This window comes from Triticum urartu, chromosome 4A, assembly GCF_056163025.1.
Source record: "Triticum urartu cultivar PI428250 chromosome 4A, HENAU_Tu73, whole genome shotgun sequence".
Lineage (NCBI taxonomy): Eukaryota > Viridiplantae > Streptophyta > Magnoliopsida > Poales > Poaceae > Triticum > Triticum urartu.
This window is the reverse complement of record NC_141876.1, coordinates 258,371,843-258,386,248: the sequence shown is the minus strand read 5'-3', so window position 1 is coordinate 258,386,248 and position 14,406 is coordinate 258,371,843.

Sequence of the window (14,406 nt, the reverse complement as noted above, 5' to 3'; positions counted from 1 at the left end):
TTGACATCAACATCACCGCCGCTCATCTTCTCCACGGACGCGTCATCAACAACGACCACCTCGCCTACATCTTGGTATTCGTGCCACCATTTCGACACCATACCGTAGGCAAGAATGGTAACCTCACCTTGGTATTGGACATATCACTCTTGCCATTACATTGATAGCCATCATAGCCTTACTCCTTTGCGTTGCTTACCCATCCAGACTAGCCATTGAGTATTGCCGACCATAAGACTTTTGCGCATTAGTGATCATACTTCCCATAGCATACATACATCATTGTTGCATATCTTGGTATCATCTCTTGTGTCACAAGGTTGTCATCGCATACACAATTGCTATCTTGGTTCGTGAAGCATTGCATGAGAAAAGAGCTCAAACATCAAAGAGCCAAACAAGCTTTTAAGGAAAAGGAAAAGATAAGAAAATAGCTTTTAAGCAAGCACCATAGCATCATACAACATTATGATTGTCATACTAATTCATCTTGGATCATATCATCGAGATACCTTGCATAGATCATACTTGGGATAGAACTCGTTGCATTTTTGCTCAGTAGGTTATGCACAAGTTCTTGTATCCGCCTATTGTGCAATCGTGCTAGCGTCTCTCTAGTGTTGTGCAACAAGAGCATTTTTGTGGATTCCACATTTTGGCTCATCCTTGGTTGCACAACCCCATTTATCTTTTTGCGTGTGTGTTTCTGTGTACATTACATTGCTTGGTCTACTTGTTGCATTGCAATCTTGCGAATCTTTTCCAACATTGTTGAAGCTCACTTACAATTGCATTAAATTTTGTGCCACCATCCTAACCAATCTCCACCATAAGATTTTACTTGTGTAGGTGTGAGAAACCGACAAGAATTGGTACCAATTGTGCTATTTCCTTATCCACATTGGAGTGATCATTGATCCACTTTCAACTTTGGTCAAGGTACATTTGGTATTCGTTCTTCTCTTTCTACCACTCACATTTTTATCTTGGAATGATGGATAGGCCAAGTACTTCGACCAACCCACTCTTCATTGAGCACGGCGACGATATGAACTCCTACATCACCAAGAGCCACCTCTTCGGTGCACAACGTGCTTTGCATCAAGAGCAACAAGCAATGAGTGAACGCATCGACAACCTCGCTGCCGACTTGCGACTCTCCTAGCAACATACAATGGACTACTTCGACCACAAGCTCGACGATCACAAGAAAGAGAATGATGCAAGGATGGACGAGATTCGTGCTTTGTTGCTCAATCGCTCTTCTTCCACTTCGTCCTCTTCAAGAAGGAGTCGTTTAAGTCGACACTCCGACTTCACCCTCTTTGGCTCAAGTACACCGACATCGAACACTCTACGCCGTGCCGCATGCAATGATCTTCAAGCATGCCTCAATCCTCTATGTGACACCAACTCTCAAGAGCACTGACAACGTCAAACCCAAGCGGCTTTTGCGCTAGCACGAGAACGGCAACGACAATGCCAACATGAAGAGGGAGAGAGCGCGCGTCTACACCAAGATGCACAAGATGCTGAGCCAAGAACAACAACTCCGTGAAGCTCAAGCACATGAGGCGCAACAAGCCCTCCAAGATTCAAGTCGAGCCGTAGCCAACCGAGGCCGACAAGCTCGTGAACATGAAGAAGCACTTCACAAAGAAGCTCATGAACGAAGATTTCAAGCTCGCGTGCATCGTCAAGTTCCTCCTCGATCTCAACAAGCTCCTCCACAAGCTCGCCAAGAACAACAAATTCATCAAGAGAATGACGACAATGGAAATCCTCCACGACAAGAGCAACATGAGGTTGACAACCCTCCTCACCAAGAGCAACACAAGCTTGACAATCATCGACAACATGGGTGTCATCATCCACGACCCTAACACGATGAAGAGCAATGCTACGACGAGCTCAAATTCACCATGCCGAAGTTCAATGGAAGCAACGATTTCAAAGGGTACCTTTCATGGGCATTGCAGGTCGACAAAATCTTTTGTTTGCACAACTATGAAGAAGAGAAGAAGATCGCAATGGCATCCCTTGAGTTCCAAGACTATGTCCTCATTTGGTGGGAACAAGTTATCGAGCGCCGCGAGGCAAGAGGTGAACCACCCATCACTACTTGGGCGCAAATGAAGGATGTCATGAGAGCATGCTTTGTGCCTACCTACTACAACCGCGACCTCTTCAAGAAACTCCAACTACTCAAGCAATGAACCAAGAGCGTTGAAGAATACCACAAGGAGATGGAGATTGCCATGATAAGAGCCAATGTCACAGAAGATGAAGAGCAAAAAATGGCACGTTTCTTGAATGGACTCAACCATCCAATCAAGAAGATTGCCGACTTCCAGCCATACTCGAACCTCATCAAGCTAGTGCATCAAGCTACAAAAGCGGAACATCAAGTGCAAGACGATTTCAAGTATGCCAAGTTCTCATCCAAGTCATACGGCTTCTCCAACAACCAAGCTTCAACGACTCCAACGCCGTCTACCAAGCCTTCTATAAGCAATGTCGACAAGTCGAGTTCCAAGAAATCTTCATCAACTACAAGTCATCCTCCTACTACGAGCAACTTCAAGGCGAGAGCTTCATCATCATCCACTCCAACCGATGAGACCGTCAAGACAAGTTCCTTCAAATGCTTCACATGTGGAGGCTGAGGCCACAAGTCCTACGAGTGCACCAACAAGCGGACCATGATCCCCAACGACGATGTCACTTACGACTCGATGAGTGAAGGAGAAATGGACGCTCTTGAGCAAGTCTCTATGCACCGGCAAGTGAAAGATGAAGAGGAACAAGTCTTTTGCGATGAAGATTCAAGTCCCGCTCTTCTTGTCTCCAAGGTCTTTACTCTACAACATCACCAAGAAGAAGACCACCGATGCCATATCTTTCATACCAAGGCTGGCATCAATGGACGCTCTGTCAAGGTCATCATCGATGGAGGGAGTTGTCATAATCTTGCAAGTGAAGAAGTTTGCTCCAAGCTCCAATTGCCCAAGACGAAGCACCCACATCCATACAAAATGCAATGGCTCAGCGACTCCGGCACTATCCAAGTTGAGCATCGACTACAAGTCTCCTTCAAAATTGGTGCCTATGAAGAAACTTTGGAGTGCGACGTCCTTCCAATGACCGTTTTCCACCTCCTCCTTGGACCCTGATGTGGAGCATCCTATGGACATCACCATGTTCACCTTCATTGCACCTCAAGCCCCAAGTGGACCTAACGAACCTAAGGTGAACCCGCTCCTCTTCAAGATTTACATGAATATCTTTTGGACTTGGTCACTACCTCACCATGGAACATTGTGCATCATTAGGTACGAGGACGAACGCCACCCAGCAGCTACGGAGCATCCTCGAGGCCAAGGAAACGGACCCCAAGACCACGAGGGGGAAGGAGAAGCACAACCGCAGCTGGACATGAAGTCCCAGGTGACCCCGTGCGCACGGGCCCTCGAGACCCCGTATCCACGGGCTACACAGGGAGCTGGCGCTGGAGCACCCCGTGCGCACGGGCCCTAAAGGATGGACGGTTGTGATTGCTGTTTGGGCCTCCTCTTCATCCACCTCGTCCCTCACCTCCAGCCACCTATATATTCCGTACCTAGACCATTTGTTAGGGATAGAAAAGTATAGCAAAGTATATGAGATGATTATGTGAGCTTTGCTCCTTGTACCCACTCCTCTAGGAGATCATGTCCTCCTAAGGGAGAAGATCCACTTGTGGATATCAAGACCCCCACATGTGGGAAGGATCCCCATCATAGGATCATCAAGACCTCTCTCCTCATAGGATTGGGATGAACTAGTATCTTGTATCTTTCCTTTGTTGTTCTTGAATCATTGTGACCTCTTGTATGTTCTTGGATCTAGCATATGTGTGATTGGATCTAGTCAATTGAGTGTTTCCTCTTGTTTTCTCTCTTGTGTTCATCTTGTTCTTGGGGATTCCCCCTCCAATTAGTGAAAGATCCCCACTTAGGGTTCCACCCTACAACATCTTGGTAGCAGAGCCATGGTTGATCATGAAATTGGAGCCCCCTCTTTGTTTTCTAGCCTATTTTTGTTTTTTTTGTCCCAATTTCGAAAATTCCCCACCAAAAATAGCCCCAATTTTTTTGTGATTTGTTCGTTTGATCAGGTTTTGTTGGATTTGACCCATGAATTTGCTTGGTTTCAAGTGGATCTAGCTTTCCCCATCTTTTCCCCACCATCCATCCCCAAAATCTCTCCAATTTTGCCCAAGAAATCCTCATTTTCCGCCCCAAAATCATGAATTTTCCGCCCACCCTGTGCCCATGGGCCCCCACATAGTCCCAGGTGACCCCGTGTGCTTGGTACGTGTACCGTGTGCACGGGACCCCGTGTCTACGGGTCTTGGACCCCGTGCGCACGGCCCTTCTAGAATCAGCCGCGTCCACTTTACGTTTTCGGCCATAACTTCCACTCCCGAACTCCGATTTGGGTGTTCTTTGGCTCGTTGAAAAGCTAGCGACGTGCCCGAGCGGCTCATTTTGGTTTGACCACCATTTGTCTCCATCAAATTTTGTCCATTTGGGCATCTTTACCTAGGCCCTCCACCATATCATCCGCAAAACCACCATAGCCTTCCGCAACCTAACCCTTTTTCCTCCATATAGCTTTTGTGGTTGTTAGAGTGGTGACTTGAGTCTCCTAAGGTGTTTCGGCTACTTAGAGACCATTGCTTCTTCATAAACCACCGCCACCATTTCCGCATTGCCATCTCCGCTTCCACCATTTGACCTTTTCCGTATGAGATTTTGTGTTTGCGGTTTTTACCGTATCCTAAGGTGTTTCGGCTACTTAGGGACAGGTCTACATAATCTTGGTATCTACATAAAGACCACCGCCACTCATCATCGCCACGAGATCATCATCGACATCGACCACTTCACCATTTTGACACCCTAACCGTAAGCAAGAACGGTAACCTCTATATCATCTTGGTATCATGGTATCCTATCATTGTACATTCTTGCCATTACATTGTTAACCCCTTAGCCCATTTTTACGTCACTTGCCTATCTAGACTAGCCATTTGAGTATTGCCAGCAATGTTACATGTGCACATTAGTGATCCGTACCTTCCTTTGCATACATATCATATTGGTATCATCTCTGTGTCATATCATCTCTTGTGTCACAAGATTGTTCCCGCATATACGAAATCACTATCTTGGTTTGTGCATAGTGTCCATATCAAAAAGAAGAGAGAGAATAAGCTTTTAAGCAAAAAGAGAGCAAAGAAGCTTGTAAGCAAGAGCCATAACATTGCCACATTGCATACCATACTACCATATTGATCATCTGTGATCATCGTATGCGAAACACCGGAACATCATACATATAGCATACTTGGGATAGAAAGCTCATACATTTTTCATCTTGTAGGTTGTGCACAAGTGTCGTATCCGCCTATTGAGCAATCGTGCTAGAGTCTCTCTTGAGTTGTGTAACACGGGCGTTTCTGTGGATTCCATATTTTGTGCTCATTCCTTGGTTGCACGACCCCATTTATCTATCCGTGTGTGTGTTTCTATGTGCCACATATTGCTATTGGTCTACTTGTTTCACTTGCGAATTTGTGTGTCTTTTCCAACATTATTGACTCTTGCTAACATTTTTGCATCAAATTTTTGTGCCACTATCCTCACCGAGCTCCACCATAAGCCTTACTTGTATAGGTGTGAGAATTGACAAGATCCGGTACCAATTGTGTTATTTCCTTGTTACATTATTGAGTGATCATTTATCCATCTTCAACATTGGATAAGGTACATTGGTCTAGTTCTTTCCTTTCTTCCACTCACATTTGATCGAGTCTTGTGATGGATAGGCAAGGCATTTCATCTCCGGTCTTCCATGACAATGAAGGCGCGAACAACTACATCACCAAAATGCCCATCTTTGGACTACAACGAGCAATGCGAAGTATTGAGCGACTCACTGTCGACATTCACCAATGCAAAGCACGGACAAGGGACTACATCGACACCAAGTTGTACGCACAATTGGATGACATCCGACACGTGTGGGACAACTAAAAGTCTTCTTCCTCTTCGTCACCTTCACGGCGGAGACGCTCAAGTCGCAAGTCTTCGTTATGGCCATAAGATGCAAGTACCACGCGACACTGTCAAGAAAAACTTCATGAGTACAACAGAAGACCGCGAGACGAGCACCACCAAGACGGAGCTACGACTACTACCACCACTTCGGCATCTTCGCCAAGGGTTATCAAGGCATCTTCGCCTTTCGACATGCGTCATCTTCGCCTACCTTCGACAAGTACGCCTACTTTGACATCATCAAGTACAAGGCGATCACCTACGAGCGAGGGCGACATTTCCATCTTCGGAAGCCACTCAAGAGAGATGGTTGAGAATGGGATTTTTCCTTCGACCACGGCGACATATGATGACTTACACTACAAAAAAATACACTTCCGTGATGATACGTGTTTGTCATAGTAGGTCGCGTTTTTTGTCATGCATGTACATCCATGACAAATTTATGACAGAATCAAGATAGTCATACCTGTGCTGTCGTAGAAGTGTTCCATGACATTACAAAAATTATCATCACCGAAGTGTCCACTTCCATGACGATAAATCGTGCGTCACAGAAGTGCTTTCGTCAAGGGTGACCGACACGTGGCATCCACCATAACGGAACACCGTTAAGCTATCTGGTCGGGTTTTGGATCCGATAACCCGTTAACAGCCCTGACCAATGGGGATTTTCCACGTGTAAAATCATCATTGGCTGGAGGAAACATGTGTCAGCTCACCGTTGGGACAGATGCCATCCGCACATTGGACCGAGGCGCCTATGATATGACGACACGTGGCACGGCCCAATAGAGGCCTATTCCTGTGAAAAGGCCGGCCCGTTTGACTTGGTCAAAAGGTGGCGGGCCGGCCCACGAAAAGCCTGTTAACGGCCTATTCGCATATAACCCATTTACAGCCCGCTAACCCAGGGCCCGTTACGCCCTTTCCGAATTAGGCCCAGTAGCGTCATCTGGGCCGTCCAATATGATTCAGCCCGTTTTATCTTCAGGCCCATGTGTGGCCCATGACTTCTTTCGGCCCATATGAGGACCTTTGTAACTCTTGGTCCATTAACGGCCCGTGGTGAAACTGGCCCGTAATGAACAGTGTAAGCTTTATACCCATTAACGGCCCGTTATTCCATTGGGCCATTTCCAGCCCAAGTTATGTTTCGGCTTTCTCAAGGCCCATTGATTCTTGGGCTCATTTGCAGCATTCGGTTACATACGGCCCGTTACTGTCATTTTCTGCTTGTGGGCCAAATTCAGCCCGTCGTTACAGTCGGACCATTTGCGGACCGTTAATACGTTGGGCCGTTTTGATGTAAAAAAACCGTTGGGCTGTTTTCATAGAGTTATCAAATATGGCCTATTAACGGCCCGTTATGGTCCATGAATAGTACGACCCATGATTGGCGAAATGATGATACGCCCCGTAGAAGGCCCATGGATCCTACTGCCCGTATGAGGCCCATGGATAGTACGGCCCATAGAAGGCCCATGGATCGTACGTCCCGCAAAAGGCCCATGGACCCTAAGGCCCGTATAGAAGGCCAATGGATCCTACGGCCGGACGAAGGCCCATGGATAATACAGCCCATAGAAGGCCCACGAATATTTTGGCCTAGTTACCAAAAATAGGCTATTATGGCCACTAGAAAAAAAACAGAAAAAGAACTGCAATGACTACAAGCAAACAACTAAACAAGACAATAAGGAAAAAATAAGCAAGCAATTAATGCTAGCCTATTACCGCTATTACACATATTACATCCACTAGGCATGAAAGTTCGCCACCAGTGCAAATATAGGGAACAAAGCAGCACATTATATGCACTGGCCGTCAAAATTGGCAGTGCAAATAAACGCGGCAGCAAAACAAGAGCATAACTGAAACGACTTAAGAAGAGCTCAAGAAACGTTATCCTGGGTATCCACCATGCTGGCAATAAGCTTAGCAAGCTGATTAGCTTTGTCCTGTTTGGCGCTAAAATCCTCCAACGCATGCTGTTGCACCAGAAAGTATGCATCTGAATGCTCCAGGGACTTCCGCAGTCCTTCCGCTTCTTGTCGCAGCATAGCTGATCGATGTCTTTCAGCTTGTAGTTGAGACTCAAGAAACCGAACTGATTCAGACAGTGAGTTTGAATAGCTTGTGCAAGTGTTAGTGGCCAGTAACTCGAACACTAAACCAAGACAGGACTTTGGGGTTGTCTTGCTGTCTTCAAGATAGTCTTCCTTAGCTGTTTTATCAGCTTTGTTGGAGACCAACAAGGATGTGTCACTATCCTGAACCTTATCTGCATTACTTCCTTTACCATTGCTTAATAAGGCACTTTTCCCCAATATTCTGTCAGCATTCTAAAAGAAGAAACAAGCAGACTCATAACAAGTTTAGCATGTACTAGTATATGAAACTCATTTCGGTGAACCAGTTCATTAGTAAGGTGGACAGGATTAAACTACCAACTCTTCTATTGCCAAGTACTAGTACATAATAAAACCATCAAACAAACATATATTTATGTCCTATGGTCATTGCATTGTCTTGCCAAATCAAAATAGAGACACGGTTCAAATCATATCAGTTCAAGACAAAGCAGCAGTGAAAGAATACAAAGCGTGGGAATATACACGGCACAACAAGATTTCAGATGGGTACCATAGGTCTACATGTACAACAACACTATTGACTTTGTTGTGATGCTAGTAATGTGCATGATATCAAAGTCAACTGTATACACAATTGAAATTGAAATCAACAGAGCTATTGATAAGAGCAAACCTGTTAAAGAAACATGCGTGAACATACCTGCTGTGCCATTGGAGTTTCAATTGGATCCTTCAATTTAAAAATAAGTTTGTATGAGTAAATACAGTAATACAAGAGCAAAGCAATCATAGTTAAAAAAGGCGCGCCTAAGCGAGCGCTTAAGCGCGCCTAGGCTCTAGGCGTTAGCAAAACGCATTGCGCATAACTACGCATAATCTGTGCATAACTGCGCATAAGCATGCGCTTTGGTCAGTAAAGCGCAAGGCGGTGGCAAAATGCACAATTAACGCCTAGCACTTTTTTGAACTATGATAGAAATGGAATCTTAAATTAGAACAGTTGTTCTTCAGGTTTAGGCACTTGTTCTACATGAACAGAGTACAGTAAGATGCAAGAATATAATACTTAAAAATAGAAAATGGGCTCATAGACCTTACCACATTCTTGGTTCGGGACCACTACCGAACAAGGTGTTCCCAGTCATCGCCCAGTAAATGTGTCTCAGGATAACGTAAGGGAATTTGATGAGTTTGTTTGCCGGTGAAGTACGTTTTCTTCAGGTAATTCTGATACTGCCACCAAGCATTCTTGAAGATAGCAGAGGTATTAGCACAGGTTACCTCATCCTGAGTTTCCAAATTGGTCCTTCTCTATAGAGAAAAATGGGAAAATTTGTTGTATTATAACCATCATGGAGGTAGGATGTATGGGATGAAGCAAAGTAATTGCCATGAATAACATTACTTACACATAACTCCTGGACAAACACCTGCAACTGGCATTTTCCTTCATCTTCAGTATAATATTTCCAAGATGGGAAGATACGCGCATACGATTTAAACAACATCAAATGCGATAGATGCTAAACTACGACTAGCTGGTTGTGCTTCCTCCACAGGAATAGGCGCACTAACTGGTGGAGTTGGGGTTCGCTGTGATAGTACTGGCCCTTTGGGCACTGGGGCTGCCTTACTAACTACTCATGTTTGGGAGCTCTGTGGTGGAGATGGTGTTGTGTCAACAGGAACTGGGTTACTATCGGCTGGGGTTGGGGTTAGATTGGGTGAAGTTGGTTCTCTGTCCATCGCAGTAGGGGTACAATCTGCGAGAGTTTGGGTTATGTGTGGTAGGGATTTCTTGTGCATGTACAACCGGGGTGCTATCTCCACCAAGAGGTAGCACTGTTTTGTTTGAAGACCGTGTTTTTAGTCCGCTAGATACTAGCATCACCGCTCCAATTCAAATGGCTAATAAATAGGAAACATAGTTGAATGTACAAACATTGTATGAGAGACAGATGCAATAGATAGTGTGGAAAAAAGAGGGCATGAAATAGTTGACATGTATATTGTTTAACTAAAATGGATAGCATGACAAAATTTCACATATATGATGTCTATCTAAGCTGGATAGCATAGCATAACATAATTCAAAGATATCATGAATAACTAAACAGGATCGCATGACATAATTCACCTACATGTTATCTAAGTAATCAGGATCGCATCATTTAGTTCACATATGTGATTTATATGCTAAACAGAGGGCAATCGATATGATGTCTGAACTAAGAACATGGTGTTGAATATTGTGTATATGATGTCTAAACTATGCAATGCAAGACACCGTATGCATGATATGAGCAGTATAACTGTGCCAAGTTAGAGCATACACCTCAGTGGGGGAATAGGACTGGATTTCTGTCTCTGGATCCATCTCTGAGGAGCTATCGGGACCCAACAAGAGATCTGCTTCGACAGGTAGCACTGTCTGCTCTGAAGGCCTTGTTTTCACTCCAGATTTTTCCATCTCCCACCCAAATGGCTGATTCACAAGAAGAGTAGTTTAATGTACAAACATTGTCGACAAATGGAAATGTAATGAAGAAAAGGATGGGCAAGATATCATTCAAATATATAATGCCTGGTTAAACAGGATGGCATTGCACATTTCACATATATTATGGCTGGCTAAAGACATGAGACTGCATAATTCCCATATATGATATAGAAACTAAACATGTGGCATTAAAGAACATGTCTAAACTAAGTAGATGACATATATGATGTCAAAAGTAGGCACTGCAAGGCAACATATGCATGATATGACTAACATCATCATGACAAGGTAGAGCAAACACCTTGGGGGTAAATAGGAGTGGTCAGCGGCGTCTGAATCTGCCTCAGAACAGCTATCTTTCTCTGGATTACAATCTGGAGAGGGGTGGGGAGGGTTTGCCATTGAACCCACCATGGAGCGATGTCTGCATGACATTGTTTTGCCGCGCAAAACTCTTCTCTTTTTCTCTACATGTTTAGCATGATTGTGTACAATATATGACATGCATACGAAAAAATATGGTGAGATTATGTAAGGAGAGCATGCAGAAATTTAGAGTGATGGTAACAACCAGTGGATCGATGTTTTTCCGTTGAACCAAAATTGCCCTAATCGATCGACGTGAATGTATAGTAATAAGTGATGCAACAAGTGTACAACCTCTTTGCCATAGCTGTGTCGACCTCAACATCATTGGGTTGGTCGCTGAAGCAGTTGAGGCAGAGGTGGTTGTCGGAGGTGTGGAGGAAGATCTGAGGAATTTGTAGACGGCGTCCAGGGCACTGCTCTGTTGTGATGGATCGTTCTGTCGTTGGAGCAGCTCCGATGAGCCGTAAGACGTCAAGGCTGAAGCATCACAAGACAGCCATCGTCAATCTCAAGTGGGATTCTAATAGCATCTCCAATAGATGATGTAAAATGGATGTAAAATTAACATCACCAAAAACCACCTGACTACAACAGATGAGGTAAAAACTGTTGACTCTGAACTTAACTGTCGAAACTAAAATTTACTGTGGAATCTGAATGCTACTATCGAAACTGAACGCAATGGTAGTAGAGAGGCACTTGACATGTAGTTTAGGGAGGGCCTGCAGTTAATCTTCAACCTGCACCCCCCTGTGCCGCCAGCCACCACCAGCCGAACCGCCGGCCCCAGCGCTGCCTCGCCGCCCCAAAACAACTCGCCACCGCCGCCCCGGCCAGCCCTCTAGGCCCCCCGCCCCCACCCTGAACCCTAAGATAGATAGTGGGGTACCTCTCCGGCGAGCCCCCGTCCCCATATCTGGTGGTTCTTCCTTAAGTCTGGCGTGCCCCCCAACCCCTAAAAATCGACTGACCCAAAAGTCCATTCAGTCAACTGAAGTGTGGCCTAATCGGAGCAGAGCAGCAGCACGAGCGAGGGGGAGAGCAGCAGCAGTAGGTCGGCGAGCGAGCGATCGAGCGAGAGCCGGAGCAGCAGCAACAGATCCGACTAGTATGGACGCCGCCGCCGAAGGGGCCTCACACTGGGGGAGAGCCACCGTGGAGATGTCCCCGCGGCACCGGCTTCAAGATAGCCGCTCCATGGGGGTGCGGGATGGAGCACCATCGGCGCCGGGAGGTCGAGTTAAGGAGAAGGTGTGATGCGATGAGTGTACAACCTCTTTGGTGGCGCCGAGTAGGCCTTGGCTTCGTCCGAGGAGTCGGTGAGGATGCTGCGGTTCCGGTGGAGCATGTTAAGGCGGCACTGTGCGGATGGAGCAGCCACGATAGACGAGGCGATTGTCGGAGCAGCTCCATGGAGGTGGAGGACGGGGCGGCTGAACCGGTGGGATGGCGAGATGGACGACGGATCCTCATCCGGGGAGGTAGACGAGGGACGTCGAGCTATTGCGGTGGACGACGTCGTCGGGGAAGAGGCTCCGGCTGGACAGTGGGGACGTGGCGGACGGAGGAGGGTGGGGTTTCGCGGCTGGAGCGCAGAGGTTATGGCGGCCTGGGATTTCGAATGGCGAAAATGGGGCGATGGGAGGGGGTGAAGCATGACTTAGGGACGCGCTTGTCCAAAATGTAGGGTGTGTTACAAAAGTACCCCCCACCAATTTGAACTAGCGGCCCTTTCGGCTCAGGGTTAGAAGGGGGATTTCGCATGTCGGGATTTGGCAGCTGGAGGGAGTTTTCGCGCGCATTGTAATTTTGGGATAGCAAGGCGCAGGTTGTGAAGGCGCCAGTTTTGGGAGCACGATATCTGAATTTTCGGGATATAACAAGACGCGGGTTGAATTTTAGGGACAAGCCTAACGTGTAGTAATATTGTCCTTGTACGTACCAAATCAATTCGCACTTCCCTCAACCAAAAAGAAAACGAAAAAAATCAAACTATTCACACCATACAAAGAGAGAGTCTTGCCCCGTTTTACTATGCAAATGCTATTCAAAGCTACCCCCTCCTTCCATCTATATAGGGCCTAATGCGTTTTTTCATGCTAACTTTGACCAAATATTAGAGCAATGATATATGACATGCAACTTACACAAAGCACACCGTTAAATTCGTCTGTGAAAGGTTCTTTCAATGATATAATTTTCACACTGTGCATGTCATATACTATTAATCTTGTCAATAGTCAAAGGCGGTCTTAAAAATCTCATTACGCCCTATATAGATGGAAGGAGGGAGTATGAATCCATGTTATGTCCGATTAAATTTTTTCGCTTGCTTTATAATGCATGTAACCTACTCATACCAACATTTTAGTGCATTCCAAATGTCTATACTACCGCTACAATTCGAACTAAATTTGAATTCGTTTCTCTATTTCAATAAGAATCTACAATCATGATTGTTGCCAACTTCAACCATCATAGTGTCCCTGCTATCCGCCAGATATAAACCGGACGACCTATAATGCAGGATGGCAGGCACACCATCATCAACAACTCCGTTTTTTATAAGAGTAGAGATAAAATATATTAAATGTAGTATAACATGTTCATAACCACACCATGTGTATCACCGTTATATATATTCACACATGCATCGGTTTGAAACACTATGATAAATTCTTGAAATATCCGAATTCGCTTGTTATAATGAAGTATATATGATCTCTATTCGTCTTTTACACCCACACAACCCTCTTATCTTTGTAGCTAGCGCTAACTTTCTCTTGTGCATGCACACGACTGCATCCCTCTCACCCTCCCTCAGCATTCTCTAGCTCCATCGTGCAAATTCGTCTTTTCACTTTAGGTCGTTCACCCACGGTGTGTGTAGGCCCCCAGCTCCTTCTTTACGACACACATTGATCGATATGCCTCTCTAGCCAGGTGTGCCTAGCACAAACACAAGCTTCCCCTCTTCTCTTGTCACCGTCCATGCCTCACTCCCACCACTCTTTTCATCGTTCTCATACTCGCAGACTTCTCCCCCCTCGATATAGTATGCCTCTCATACCAGCTCCTACATGCATCCCTCTCTCTCTATCCTTCTCCTCGTGCCTCATTTGCTTCTAACACACACATGCATGTATACCGATCGATCTCCCAACATATACCTAGATCGACTTTAACTACCCCCCCATCATTCGACGTACCTCACAAGTTATGTCTCTCCTTTCTCTAAAAAAGGACGATTGATCTTCCTATGTTGTTACGTCTGCTTACCACAGCCACATCGTCCCCCCTCATCATTCGTGCATGCCTCCTGACCCGTCTCTCACAC